The sequence below is a fragment of the Petaurus breviceps genome, unplaced genomic scaffold (assembly GCF_028583685.1).
Source record: "Petaurus breviceps papuanus isolate PSGF00001 unplaced genomic scaffold, PetGlider_PUasm1.0 90865, whole genome shotgun sequence".
In the NCBI taxonomy this organism is placed as follows: Eukaryota; Metazoa; Chordata; class Mammalia; order Diprotodontia; family Petauridae; genus Petaurus; species Petaurus breviceps.
In genome coordinates, this window is record NW_027187367.1 from 5243908 (window position 1) to 5256425 (window position 12518).

The window sequence follows — 12518 nt, forward strand, 5'->3', positions numbered from 1 at the left end:
CATCTGCTTTCTGGTGTCTGAGAGATGTCAATGGTCAGTTTCCAATGTTGCCAACCATTATCATATTCTTTCTGGATGTGTGGTTCTGGAAATGATCTAGGTCTGGGAAAGCAGTAAAATAGAGGAGAATAGAGGTGTTGCAGGTTGAAAGCAGCTCCCTCTCACAAGGTTGAAGCAGAATGTGGGTGTGTGACTTGAGAATGTTCCAGAAGCTATGTCACAACAAAGGAGTAGAGCCTTAGAAGTGGAAGAGCTAAGTAGGAAAGTGCCAAGAAACAAGGCAGGTATAAGAATCCCTTATAGTCACAGGAGGATGCTACTCTGCTCCCTCAACCTCTCTGGCTTCCTGAGCTGAAAGTACTCTTTTTCCCCCTTCATACTTTCCTAGCGCTTTTTGTATGGATCACTACTTTTATCCAGATTATTTTCTAACTTGCATTACTTATTTATTTTAAAGTTTCAGCACTCTTCCTCCCAGAATGTAAGCTTTTGGATGGTAGGAATCACATCATTAAAAAAATTCCTATTGCCCTGCTCACAGTAGGCACTTGATAAATGTTTTTCAATTTAAACTGAATTGTCAGGATACTGGAGTTGTTTAAATTAGATCTCTTGGAATATTTCAGATTTTCCTGTATATCTAGAAGAGAGAGATAATCCCTCCAAATATCTGAAAAGAGGACCCTCAGAGTAAATGAGAGATGACTCCAAGATTCAATGTCACTCCCTAGTAGTAATGATTTCAGCCAGTGAGGGAAATTTCATGAACTTCTATGCTAAAAAGGAAAATGGAAGAAAGGAATCAGTTAAAGGAGCTGTTCTGCCCTTAGGTATCATTGTGAACAGCCAGGAAATAGGTAACATTTGTAAAAAGGAAAGGAGAAGAAAGATATTTCATAGAAGGTAAACATAAAGCTTAACAAAATATGTTATCAGAGAAGAGCAGATATTGATTCTTGATTCCGCTTCCTTGTAGTGTCAAGTCAATCTCCTTCTCCCAGTTCTCCCTTGCACCACCCCAGTTTGGGCTCTCACTACTTGACTGCTATAGGAGTGGCCTCCTACTTTGTCCCTGCCTCAAGTATCTCTCCTTTTTTAAATCTATGCTATATGCTAATAGATAACTCAATAAATTCCCTAGTGAATGAATCTGATTATGGCATTCCATTGCTCAAAAGAACTTCAGAGGCTCCTCATTGACTATCAAATTAAAAAACAAACAACTTATTATCTTAGTGTCCAAGGAGCTCCAAAGTCTGTCTCTACCCGACATTTCCGACTTTCTTTCATAGTACTCATCCAATTTAACAATCATTTAAAAAAACAAACTAAAAAACCAAAAGACTTCTTAGGCTTGGTTAGGCATTGAAGCCACTGCCAATCATCTTCACTTTTGTCCTGCTGCTAGACTCTGATGACTCTGGAATAGTGAGACTGATGACTTTCTGCAACTCTGCCTCCCTTAAATCCAATTCACCAGCAAGTCGACACATCACTTGTGATGTCATTGGTCCTCTTTGAAAACAAAGGATGAACAACATTTGTATATCCCCAGTGCTTAGCACAGTGCCTGGAATGTAGTAGGTACTTAATAAATGTTTATTGATTGATTATCAGAGAGGGTGAAATAAACAAAGCAGTTTAGGCAAAATACAATGGGAGATCTGAAGAAGGAAAGATCACTTTTACCTAGAAATGGAAGAGTCAGAAAAGGCTTCATGAAGAGGGTGATCCGAGTTGGGCCTTGTAAAAAGGAAGGGGCTTCAACAACAAGGATAGGTTTGGAAGAGGGCATTTCCAGATTTGGAGGCAGTATGAGCAAAGACACAACTATATGAGAAGGTGGGATGAGAGCAGGAGATAGAGAGTAGGCCAAATTGATTGGTATACAGATAACATGAAGGGGAGTATAGTACAAGACTATAGTATATATATGTGTGTGTGTGTGTGTGTGTGTGTGTGTGTGTGTGTGTGTGTGTGTATAATAAGACTATATAAATGATCTGGGGTCAGATTCTGGAGGAACCTGAATGCCAGTTGTTGCTGTTGTTTAATCACGTCTGACTCTTTGTGGCCCCATTGACACAGTCGATGGGGTTTTTTGGTAAAGATACTGGAGTGCCATTTCCTTCTCCAGTGTGTCCCCATTTTACTGATGAGGAACTGAGGCAAATAGGGGTTAATTGACTTGCCCAGGGTCACATAGCTAGGAAGTGTCTGAGACTTCATTTCAACTCAAGTATTCCTGACTCCAGAACTAGTGCTCTATCCACTGTGCCACCTGAATGCCAGAGTAAGAAGTTAATAGTCTTCTGTAAGGAGTAGGAAAAAACCTAAAGTTTTTTGAGAAGAGTGTCATCAGGAAGATTGTGGAGGATGGACTGGAAAGAGGAGAAGCAGCATGCCAATTTAGGGGATAATTATGAAGTCTTATGCAAGAAATTGAAGGCCAAAGCGACACAGACTTTGTTTTCCACATTGTTGCCCGCTGAAGGTGAGCTCTTCCCTGTATAATGTTGGAAAAACTCAAATTTTCTCTGTTCTTGTGACCAAGAGAGACACAATACACATAATGGATAGAGGGCTGACCTTAGATTCAGGGGGATTTCAGTTCAAGTTCTATCTCTGATAATATCCTTGCTGTGTTGCTCTGGGCTCTCTCTGTCACTCAGGTAACTTTCTAAGATCTGCGTTGATAGAGTTTATACCAATAAATTTACAGGTGGAGATGAAGAAGGAAAAAAAAAACCCATGGTGATCAGGGTTCTTCTTTGTACATAATCATAACAACATCCTCAATTACAGTACCATCCTCTCCCCCTTCTAAATGTTCTGTTGCCAAGGGTATGGCTTATTTTTTTTAAATAATATTTTTCTTCTCAATTACATGTTATATTAAACATTTTTTTTAAGTTTTTAGATTTAAATTCTATCCCTCCCTCCCCTCCTCCTTCCCTGAGACAATGAGCAATCCAATAAAAGGTTATACATGTGCAATCACGTACGACATTTCCAGTTTAGTCATTTTGTACAAGAAGACTCAAACAAAAACAAAAACAAAAGAATGAAAGAAAGAGAAAAGCAGCACGCTTCAGCCTATATTCAGACAATTTCAGTTCTTTCTCTGGAGGCAGATAGCATTTTTCATCATGAGTCCTTTGGGATTATCTTGGATCATTGTATTGCTGAGAATAGATGTCATTCACAGTTCTTCATCATACAATATTGCTGTTACTTTGTATAATGTTCTGGTTTGGCTCACTTCACTTTGCTTCATTTCATGTAAGTCTTTCCAGGTTTTTCTGAAATCAATCTCCTTGTCATTTCTTTTTTTTTTTTTTTTTAAAGCAATTGGGTAACTTGCTCAAAGTTACATGGCCAGTTATTTCTGGGTGTGGTGCTAAGTATCTGAGCCCGGGATTCGATCCCCAGGTCATCCCGACACTGGAGCCAGTGCTCTTACTCGCTGAGCCACCTGGCCGCCCCTAAGCAATTGGGATTAAGTAACTTGCTCAAGGTTACATGGCCAGGTGTTTCTGGGTGGGTGCTAAGTGTCTGAGCCTGGATTCGATCCCCCAGGTTGTCCCAACACTGGGGCCAGTGCTCTTACTCACTGTGCTACCTGACCACCCCTCCTTGTCATTTCTTATAGCACAATAATATTCCACCGCAAGGGTAGCATATGGCTTATTTTAATTAGATTCTCTTTTACCTTTGACCAGATATCTAGAGGCACTTTAATCTCATCATTTATTGTGGGACATAGAACTGTGCAGATGAACTCATTAAGGGAAGGTTTCTTGCTACTGTGTGTAAATCAGATTATCCTCTTGTTTTTCTGGAGAGGTGATCTTTGAATGTTGAACTTGGAGCCCAGAAGACCTGTCTTTAGCTCCTACTGGTGACACTTATTAGCTGTGTGACCTGTGAGTATATCACTTAACTTTCTCTGAGTCACATCTATAGCTTTCTCCAGACTTATCTGCCAAGTTCTTTTTCACTACACACAGAAATTATAACCCAAAATAAGATGGTCCACAAGGGATCTCTGAGTTCATAGTGGGGTAACACAGACTACATCATGTCTCTAGCTACCACTCACTCCCTGTTTGAATGAAGGAGGATCAACAATTAGAGTTACTGGTGGACTTTATTCCTCTCACACGCTATTGATAATAGCGATACATATTTGGGAAGTCAGAGTTCTCTGAGAATGTAAACGCTGTCAGAATAGTTTACAGCATTTGAAGGGAATAAAATACCCTTATAAAATGCTATCTATGTCTGGCAAAGTCCTTCTTGTCCCATACTAGGATCTCCTTGGTTGGAATGTAATTCAGTTTGAAGCAGTTTTAAAGTACCCTTGATAAAATGGAAAGATATTTCACAATCTCCCTCCATAAAATAACTTTGGAAAAATGATTTCTAGTCACAAACTCTTAGTAGATGACCTCTTAAGTACTTTCCAACTCCATAGGTTTATGAGTCTATTGTGACTTTTGGAATCCTCATGTCACCTATGCCTTATCCTGGTAGCAGCCTGATTTTTATTTGTATTAGTATTAGGTGGGGTGGCAGCGGTGATCTTCAGACTGATTATGGGGAGGAGTGGCAAATAGAAGCATGAGTTATTAATATTTTTCAGAAATTTACTAATCACAACTATAGACAATTATAGGTAAGAGCCCCATGACTTCCCCCTGCTCCTTCCGCTTTCTCTAAGGTGATGCCTCAGCATTCTGAAACACTCAGTCAAGGCCAGGACCAAGAGGTTCAAATGAGTCTCTGTGGAAGCTGATAGATGACAAATACTATATGTGGTTCTTTTCTCAGATCTGTAAGCAGTAAGATATGATTCCTCTGAGGGAGAGGATCTTTGTGTGCAGAAAATCTTGACTGAGCTATGCCACAGTTTCAGGCATCTGGCAAGTTAACTTCCCTAAAGGTATAATGAGGCCTCTTTCCTTCCCTTTCCTCCAGCTAGGTTGCAAGGTGGGTAAAGCGAAGTTGGAAGAACCGAGTGGAAATAGTGCCTCTCACTCTTATGTGATCCTGGGCAACTCACCTAACCTCTCCTGGCCTCAGTTTTCTCATCTGTAAAACAAGGATAATAATAGCACCTATCTCCTGGGATTATTGTGAGGATCAAATGAAATAACATGGGTAAAGTGCTTTACAAACCCTAAAACACTAGATAAATGCTAGTTATTATTTTTTTTGGGAGGGGGGAAGGCAATGCAATTGGGGTTAAGTGACTTGTCCAAGGTCACACAGATAGTAAATGTTAAGTGTCTGAGGTCAAATTTGAACTCAGGTTCTCCTGACTGCAGGGCCGGTGCTCTTTTCACTGCACCACCTAGCTGCCCCAATGCTAGCTATTATTAGCATTTTTGTTAAACTCAGGTAGTTTCAGGTTTAATCTGCTGTGCCTCCCAAGGTGGTATATAGGGAAACAAAACTCTACTTCAGCTTATGTGTGGATGGGGTGAAGAAATGGTCAAGTGTTTCACTGCCTTCTCCGGCATGTTTCTAGTAGCTGGAAGGAAGGGACTCTACTAGAGCCCTTTGGGTTTAAACTGGCCTTGGCCCTGGCTTGGGGCTGCCAAATTCCTTGTGACGGAGTCAGTTTCCCTAGTTCTTGTCCTCTGAGTGTTTTTGGCATCTTCTGCTGAGAAAACTTCCGTCCCATGACAACAGCCCATTCCAGGTCAGGAGTACCATCTGACATCTTTCTTTGTGAGTGCTGCTCCCTCTCTCCTCACTTCTGTCTTCTTTTCTAGGTTGGTACCTCATGAAGTACTCTGTGTATGAGTGCAAGGTTGATGTCATGGAATTTCCTCCAATGAGCAGTAACATTCTCGCTTCATCATTGTGGGAGCTTCAAACTAGGCAGAGGCCCTCCTCTATTAAGGATAAAACAAGGCACTCCTAGTGTATGTATAACATGCTGATGGGGGGGACTTCTAGCTATAGTACAAGGTCCCTATATTTGGTAAAGCCTCCAATGGCATCACTGATCAATTGTGATATGGCTTCTGGCAAGATCTGTGACTGAAATACAACCTCTGGAGGGTCTTACTAAATGAGACAGCTTCAGGTGGAGCCCTTGGACAGTCTGGGAGTCTGTTGTCTAAAACAGACAAACTAAATGTGAGGAGGACAGGAACAGAGGGTCGGACACCAGATCATGAAGGTTTTGGGCCATAGCAACTCATCACAACTGTCTCCCAAAAGCAAAAAGGGGTTATTTTTGGCCTTCCCTCACACAGGAAATCACTTAAGTTTTGTAGTAAGTTCTTAATCATAGAGCACTTTAGAGATTATAAAGTGTTATCCATAACACTAATCTGTGGGAGAAGCATTTTTAGCCCCATTTTACAGAAGAGCTAACTGAGGCTTAGAGGAAGAGTTATTACTTTACCAAGCCATTAAGGTCACATGGCTAACAACTGGCAGATCAGGGACTGGAAGCAAATTTTCCAATTTAAGATTCAATGCTGTTTTCACTACATTCTCTTGACAGCCAATTCTCTTGACAGACCAACTTCAGGTCCCAAGAATGTGACCAAAAAATATCAGCGTGAACATCTCTCTCAGTGTTCAAAGACTTTATGATCCAAAGCAGGTGGTCTTGGATGCCAGGTGGGCAGGCAGTAGCAAGTACCATGTTCAGGTAAGTTCATGTGGTTCCAGGATAATGCTAGGCCCATACCTATTATCCACTAAGTTCTTCCTGAATTATGTAGAATCTAGTTTTTTCCTCTGTTCCTGTCTTGTAGTTTTAAGGCATTATAACCAAGTTCACCAAGGTAATTCACAGCCCATTTACTAGTTTATAGTTAAGATTTAATAGTTGTGTGGCCTGGGGAAAGTAATTTTACTTTTCTGTGCCTCAGTTCCCTTATCTGTAAAGATGAGATAAGGGTATTTACACGACCTTCCTCATAGAGTTGCTGTGAGAAAAATGCTTTAGAAATAATGATAATCAATAATAATAATAGCTAAGATGTAAATAGAACTTAAAAGTTTGCCAAGTGCTTTGCAAAGATCATCTCATTTTATCAATCACAACAACTCTGTGCTATTGTTGCCTCCACTTTACAGGTGAGGAAACTGAGGCAAGCAGGAACTAAATGACATGGCTGAGGTCACAGAGTAGGTAAATTTGTCCTATTATCAATATTATTGAAAGAATGGTCGCATTCTGAGAAGAGGAGGTAATGAACCCCCTCTTAGTGGGCTTTTTAATATGTAGTGACTGGTTGCTAAATAACACATTGGATTCAATTTCCTAAGCTCCTGTCTTCTCAGTATAGGCTGTGGTACATGGGACTCCTTCCTGTGGCAATAGCATATAGGGTAAGGGTGGTGGAGAGCCCCTGTCTCACAGCTGAACCCAGAGCTCACCTAGATAGAAACTTTCCAAGGCTATTGTAGTGTGGCTCCCTAAGCAGCCAGAAAGTGCAGAGAATAGAGGGTTGAGAGTGGGAGTCAGGAAGACCCGAGTTCAAAGCCTGCCTCAGTCACTTAACTAGCTTTGTGACCCTGGGCAAATCACTTAACTTTTTCCAGAATTAGAGTCCTTATCTGTAAAATGAGGATAATAATAGCATCTATGTCCCAGGGCTGTTGTGAGTATCAAATAATACGTGTGTGAAATGCTGTGCCAGCCTTAAAGTGCTATGTTAGTCGTTGGGTTGTTTTTCACTTGTGCCTCATTCTTCACCACCCAATTCGGGGTTTTCTTGGTAGAGATACTGGAGTGGTTTTGTCATTTTCTTCTCCAACTCATTTTACAGATGAGTAAATGGAGGCAAACAGGGTTAAGTGACTTGTCCAGGGTCACACAACTAGCAAGTTAAGTGCTGTATGTGTGCTATTATCTCTAGCTTACATGAATCTGTTGTTTCGTGGTTTCAGTTGTGTTTGACTTTCTGTGACCCATTTGGGGTTTTCTTGGCAGAGATACTGGGATGGTTTTGCCATTTCCTTCTCCAGCTCATTTTACAGATGAGAAAATGGAGACAAACAGGGTTAAGTGACTTGCCCAGTGACACATAGCTAGTAAGTGCCTGAGGCTGGATTTGAACTCATTTTCCTGACTTCCCACTCCTCTACCCATTGTTTCAACTAGCTGCCCGATATGATTTTGTGGTTGATCACTAAGCATAGACTTTGGTTCTGCTGGCCTCAGATCAGGAATTCATTCTTGGAGAAGTTAATAGAACATATCCATAAGGACCTGAATTGTGTTGTTTAACCTTCGTGAGAGTAAATCAAATCAAGCAATGCAAAAGTGGAACACGAGCAAGACTGATTTCAACAGGGTAAGCTCCTGAATTCACCGCATGTCTGTATGAGTGTTATGCACTGGATGGTCATAATATGTCGTAGCCATGATTTCTTATTACAAAGAAACTAACATTCCAGTCCTGAATCTTTTTCCTTTCTCTGCATCCTCTGGGTGTGAGAATTATGGGAACTTGAACTTAGGGCTAGAAGAGAACTTAGAAGTAATTTAGTCAAACCCCTGTACTTTAGAGATGAGGGAATTGAGGTTCAGAGAGTGACTTACCCCCAAAAGGTCACCCAGATGAAAGATAAGATTTGGTCTTAGATCCTCTGACTTTAAGTACAGTGCTTTTTAAAACTAAATCAAGTGTCACTATTGCGATGTATTTGTTGAATTGAGATATCTAGAAAGCTACGTGTATTTTGAAAGTTGCTTCTTTGGCAAGAGGTGTGTTCCAGTACAAAGTCCGTCACAGTCTTGGGTCTCAGAGTAGGTGTCTGGGAAGACTGAAGCTTTCAGAGGGTGCCTGGGAAAACACTGAAGCTGATTGTGGAAGGGCTCATTTGGAAACACAACCTTCCCAGGAGAGTGGTGGAGAATCTAGAGCCCCCTGAGCCTCCCCTACGAGATGTGTATGCTGATCCTCCACCTGAGCATGGAGGAAAGAGTGCGACATGGATTATGAAGGTCATCCTGTGATAAAGTGGGGTGAAAACTCAGGTCCTGTCAAGCTCTAGAGGTACATGGCGTCCAAGTGAGTAAGGTGCCCAAGAAGATTAAAGGAGATTTTTTTTCCTTATCATACAGCATCAATTGACCTTTCTAAGGAAGCACTCTGCTTAGGTAAGACATGGTATGACTTTATATGTTTGTTGAATTAAATTAAATTGAGTTGGTTATGTATCAATTTTGTTAAGTTTTTTTTTTAAACACAAGAAACATCAGCTTTTATTAATTCTAACCAGATTTACCTGGTATACATGGACTGTTTTCTAGCTCATGGTTAACACTGAATGTATGACCATGGAAAAGGCATTTCAGCTCCCTGAACCTCAGTTTCTTTACCTGTAAGATGGAGATGTTACTTTATAAATGATATTTTGATTAATAGTTTATGAGTTTCTTGGAAAAGAGTAAAAAAGGAACAAAATCACACATATATTCAGTTTTGTTGCCTAAAAGTCTGCAATTAAATTAGTACATATTCAAATCATAGATTCATATTACAGAGTTAGAAAGAAGTTTGGAAATATTCTATTTTAACCCATTCATTTTTTTTTTTTGCTTTTTTGGAGGGGGTAAGTTAGGGCAATTGGGGTTAAGTGACTTGCCCAAAGTCACATGGCTAGTTTTTTGTGTTAAGCGTCTGAGGCTGGATTTGAACTCAGGTCCTCCTGACTCCAGGGCTGGTGCTCTATTCATTGTGCCACCTAGCTGCTCCCCAACCCATTTATTTTTAAGAGGAGGAAATTGAATTCCAAAGAAGGTGAAGAGCCTTACTCAAGTTATATAATTATTGACTCTTTTCTCTTAAAACACTAGTAACAGCTTTGAGATTTGCTTGCGATTTTTAAGTGCCTCTTGCCTTGGTCCCTATGCTTCTTAGAAAGTAAGATTTCACATTGTTTTTCTTTACATATTCTATATTATAGCTTAGTTGAATGATATTTCCTAAACTGGACATTCTCCCTCCCTTCGCTCATCTCCAAGCTGTTCTTTATTCCTATTTACTGTTACCTCGTAGAATCCTTAATAGGTACAATAAGATGTGTTTAGTTTAGTCTAATTTAATTTAATTGAAATTCTAGGGTCCCCTCACTTAAACATGCCCTTGATCCTTCTTCCCTTAACAAAATAGCAGCAGCAGAAACAGCAACAACAATCATTAGGTACCTAGAGTACTCATGGTCAGCTAGGTGGTGCAGTGGATAGAACACTGGGCTTGGAAACAGGAAGCTCTGAGTTCAAATTTGAACTCAGACACTTACTGGTTGTGTGACCCTGGGCAAATCACTTAATCCTGTCTGCCTTGATTTCCTCATCTGTTAAAAAAGTGACCTGAAGAAGGAAATGGCAAACCACTCCAGTATTCTTGCCAAGAAAGCCCTATGAACAAAGTCCATGCATGAAGAGTTAGATACAACTGGACAATTTAACAACAACATAGTATATAAAGCACTATGCTGGATGTCTGGCATTCAAACACAAAAATGAAACAGTAAGCAGTCAGGTAGTTTCAGTTCTATGGGGAGTCTGAGAGTAGAGCTATAACACATACAGAGATAAGTAGATACAAGATAATTTAAAGAAGGAGAGATAATTGGGTGGAGCAGGGGATCAGAAAAGGCTATGAGAATGCAGTATCTGAGTTGAGCTTTGAATTCTAAACCCTTTCTGCTGGTGTGCTTTTCAATAACACAAAACAATCACAATTGTTGAGAACATCTAACTCTTAAACACAAAACATTTACTGCACAAGAAAGCAAAGGCAAAAAACCCAAAAAAACAATATAATCTAATTAAATCAAGCTGAGTCAACAATTGTTTTTTAAACACTTACTATATAGAGGACACTGTGCTAAATGTTGGGAATATAAAAAAAAAGCAGAAATACATTTCCTGCCCTCAAGAAGGTTATATTATAGGGTGGGAAGACAAGCCAAAGAGGGTGGGGAGGGAGAGATGATAGTACTGGTGGGGGCTAAGGCAGAAAAAGTCTAGAGAAGAGTATAGCCTAGAGGGAAATGAAGACATGGTTATCCTGGGCAGCCTGTTTAAAATGGAGATTCTAGGGGTGTCTAAGAGGCACAGTGAATAGAGCACCGGCCCTGGAGTTAGGAGGATTTTAGTTCAAATCCAGCCTCAGGCACCTAACACTTACTAGTCATGTGACCATAGGCAAGTCACTTAACCCCAATTGCCTTGCCTTCCCCCCTCCAAAAAAAAAATGGAGATTCTGGGAGGAAGCAGTCAATCAGAGGGAGAATCTATGGGGGAGGAGGCCACTTTCATTGGGAGTAGTTCAGGGGTGGAGTCAACTTAGAGGGTGAAGAGGTTTTTATGATATGGCAGAGAAAATCCTGTGGAGAGTGAGGAGGACACTATTTTCAGTTTTCGTTTCTTCATTTCTGATGCCCTGCAACATTTTGAATCAGAAATAGGAGTTAGCATATTCCTTACCCTCCATTTCAGACCTTCCTATTGTCACTCTTAACTTGGAAACCTCTCCTTTGATTTTCATTCCCATAGTCCATATCACCCCCCTCCCTTTCTGGTTGCTTCCCTCCACTCCCTTCCCTGCCCCATCCAGATCTGTGTGGTTGTAATCTAGCAAAATCAACCTCACTGTCCCTCCTTTGTCAAGGAGTTCAGGACCCAGCTCACAATGTTCCTCTCCCTCCCAAACTATATTCCATATACTTGGGCACTCTTGGCATATTTGTTGTAGGCCTTTTGAATCAAGAAATATTTATTAAACATCTACTATAAGCCAGATATTTCTATGTGAGAGACTTTGTAGCATAGTGGGTAGAGAGCTGGTTTCAGACTCAGAAAGAACTGGATTTAAGTTTTACCTCCAATACATACTGTCCCTGAGCAAGTCACTCAATCTCTAAGTGCTCCAGGCAATTTTTTTGGAAGGCAATTGGGGTTAAGTGACTTGCCCAAGGTCACATGGCTAGTTTTTGTGTTAAGTGTCTGAGGCTGGATTTGAACCCAGGTCCTCCTGACTCCAGGGCTGGTGCCACCTAGCCCCCACTCCAGGCAATTTTCTAAGACTATAAATTGAAGAAGGTGCTGATTTGCATAGAGAGAGAACCTTTCTCCTGGGAGCTTCCTACCCTGGAGAAATAATAGGCCCAATTCAAAAAGAAATACTGGGCCAGGCTCTCTCTCTGTATGTACAAAAGTGAGGTCTGCCCTCTTAAGGGCTTACATTCATTAGTGAGATGTAACATGTTATCATATAAGAGTAAGGTATTGTCCAGCTCAGGTAGGTGGTGCTAGTGCTCTCTCTATCCACTGGGCTTGGAATCAAGAAAAGTCATTTTCATTATTTTAAATCTCAGCTTAAACATTTACTAGCTGTGTGATCCTGGGCAAGTCACCTAACCCTGTTTGCCTCAGTTTCCTCATCTATGAAATGAACTGGAGAAGGAAATAACAAGCCACTCCAGTATCTTTGCTAAGAAAACCCCAGATGGGGTCCCAAAGAGTCAGACAG

The 12518-nt window shown here is 40.7% G+C and overlaps 1 protein-coding gene across 31 annotated transcripts in view; it reads left to right on the forward strand.

The window, feature by feature from the left end:
* The window catches only part of BTNL2 (butyrophilin like 2), a 99943-nt gene that overhangs the window by 54908 nt on the left and 32517 nt on the right, over nt 1-12518 (forward strand). For 12 of the 31 annotated variants that reach the window (XM_069073347.1, XM_069073375.1, XM_069073373.1 and 9 more), the window contains 4 exons: nt 4981-5163; nt 5781-5933; nt 6524-6673; nt 8135-8327. The exons of 4 other annotated variants lie outside the window; for them this stretch is intronic. The gene's annotated coding sequence lies outside the window, so the exon portion shown is untranslated. Of the gene's footprint in view, nt 1-4980; nt 5164-5780; nt 5934-6523; nt 6674-8134; nt 8328-9117; nt 9137-12518 lie in introns of those variants that run through there. 15 more of the 31 variants (XM_069073355.1, XM_069073352.1, XM_069073354.1 and 12 more) reach the window with 8 other exon arrangements.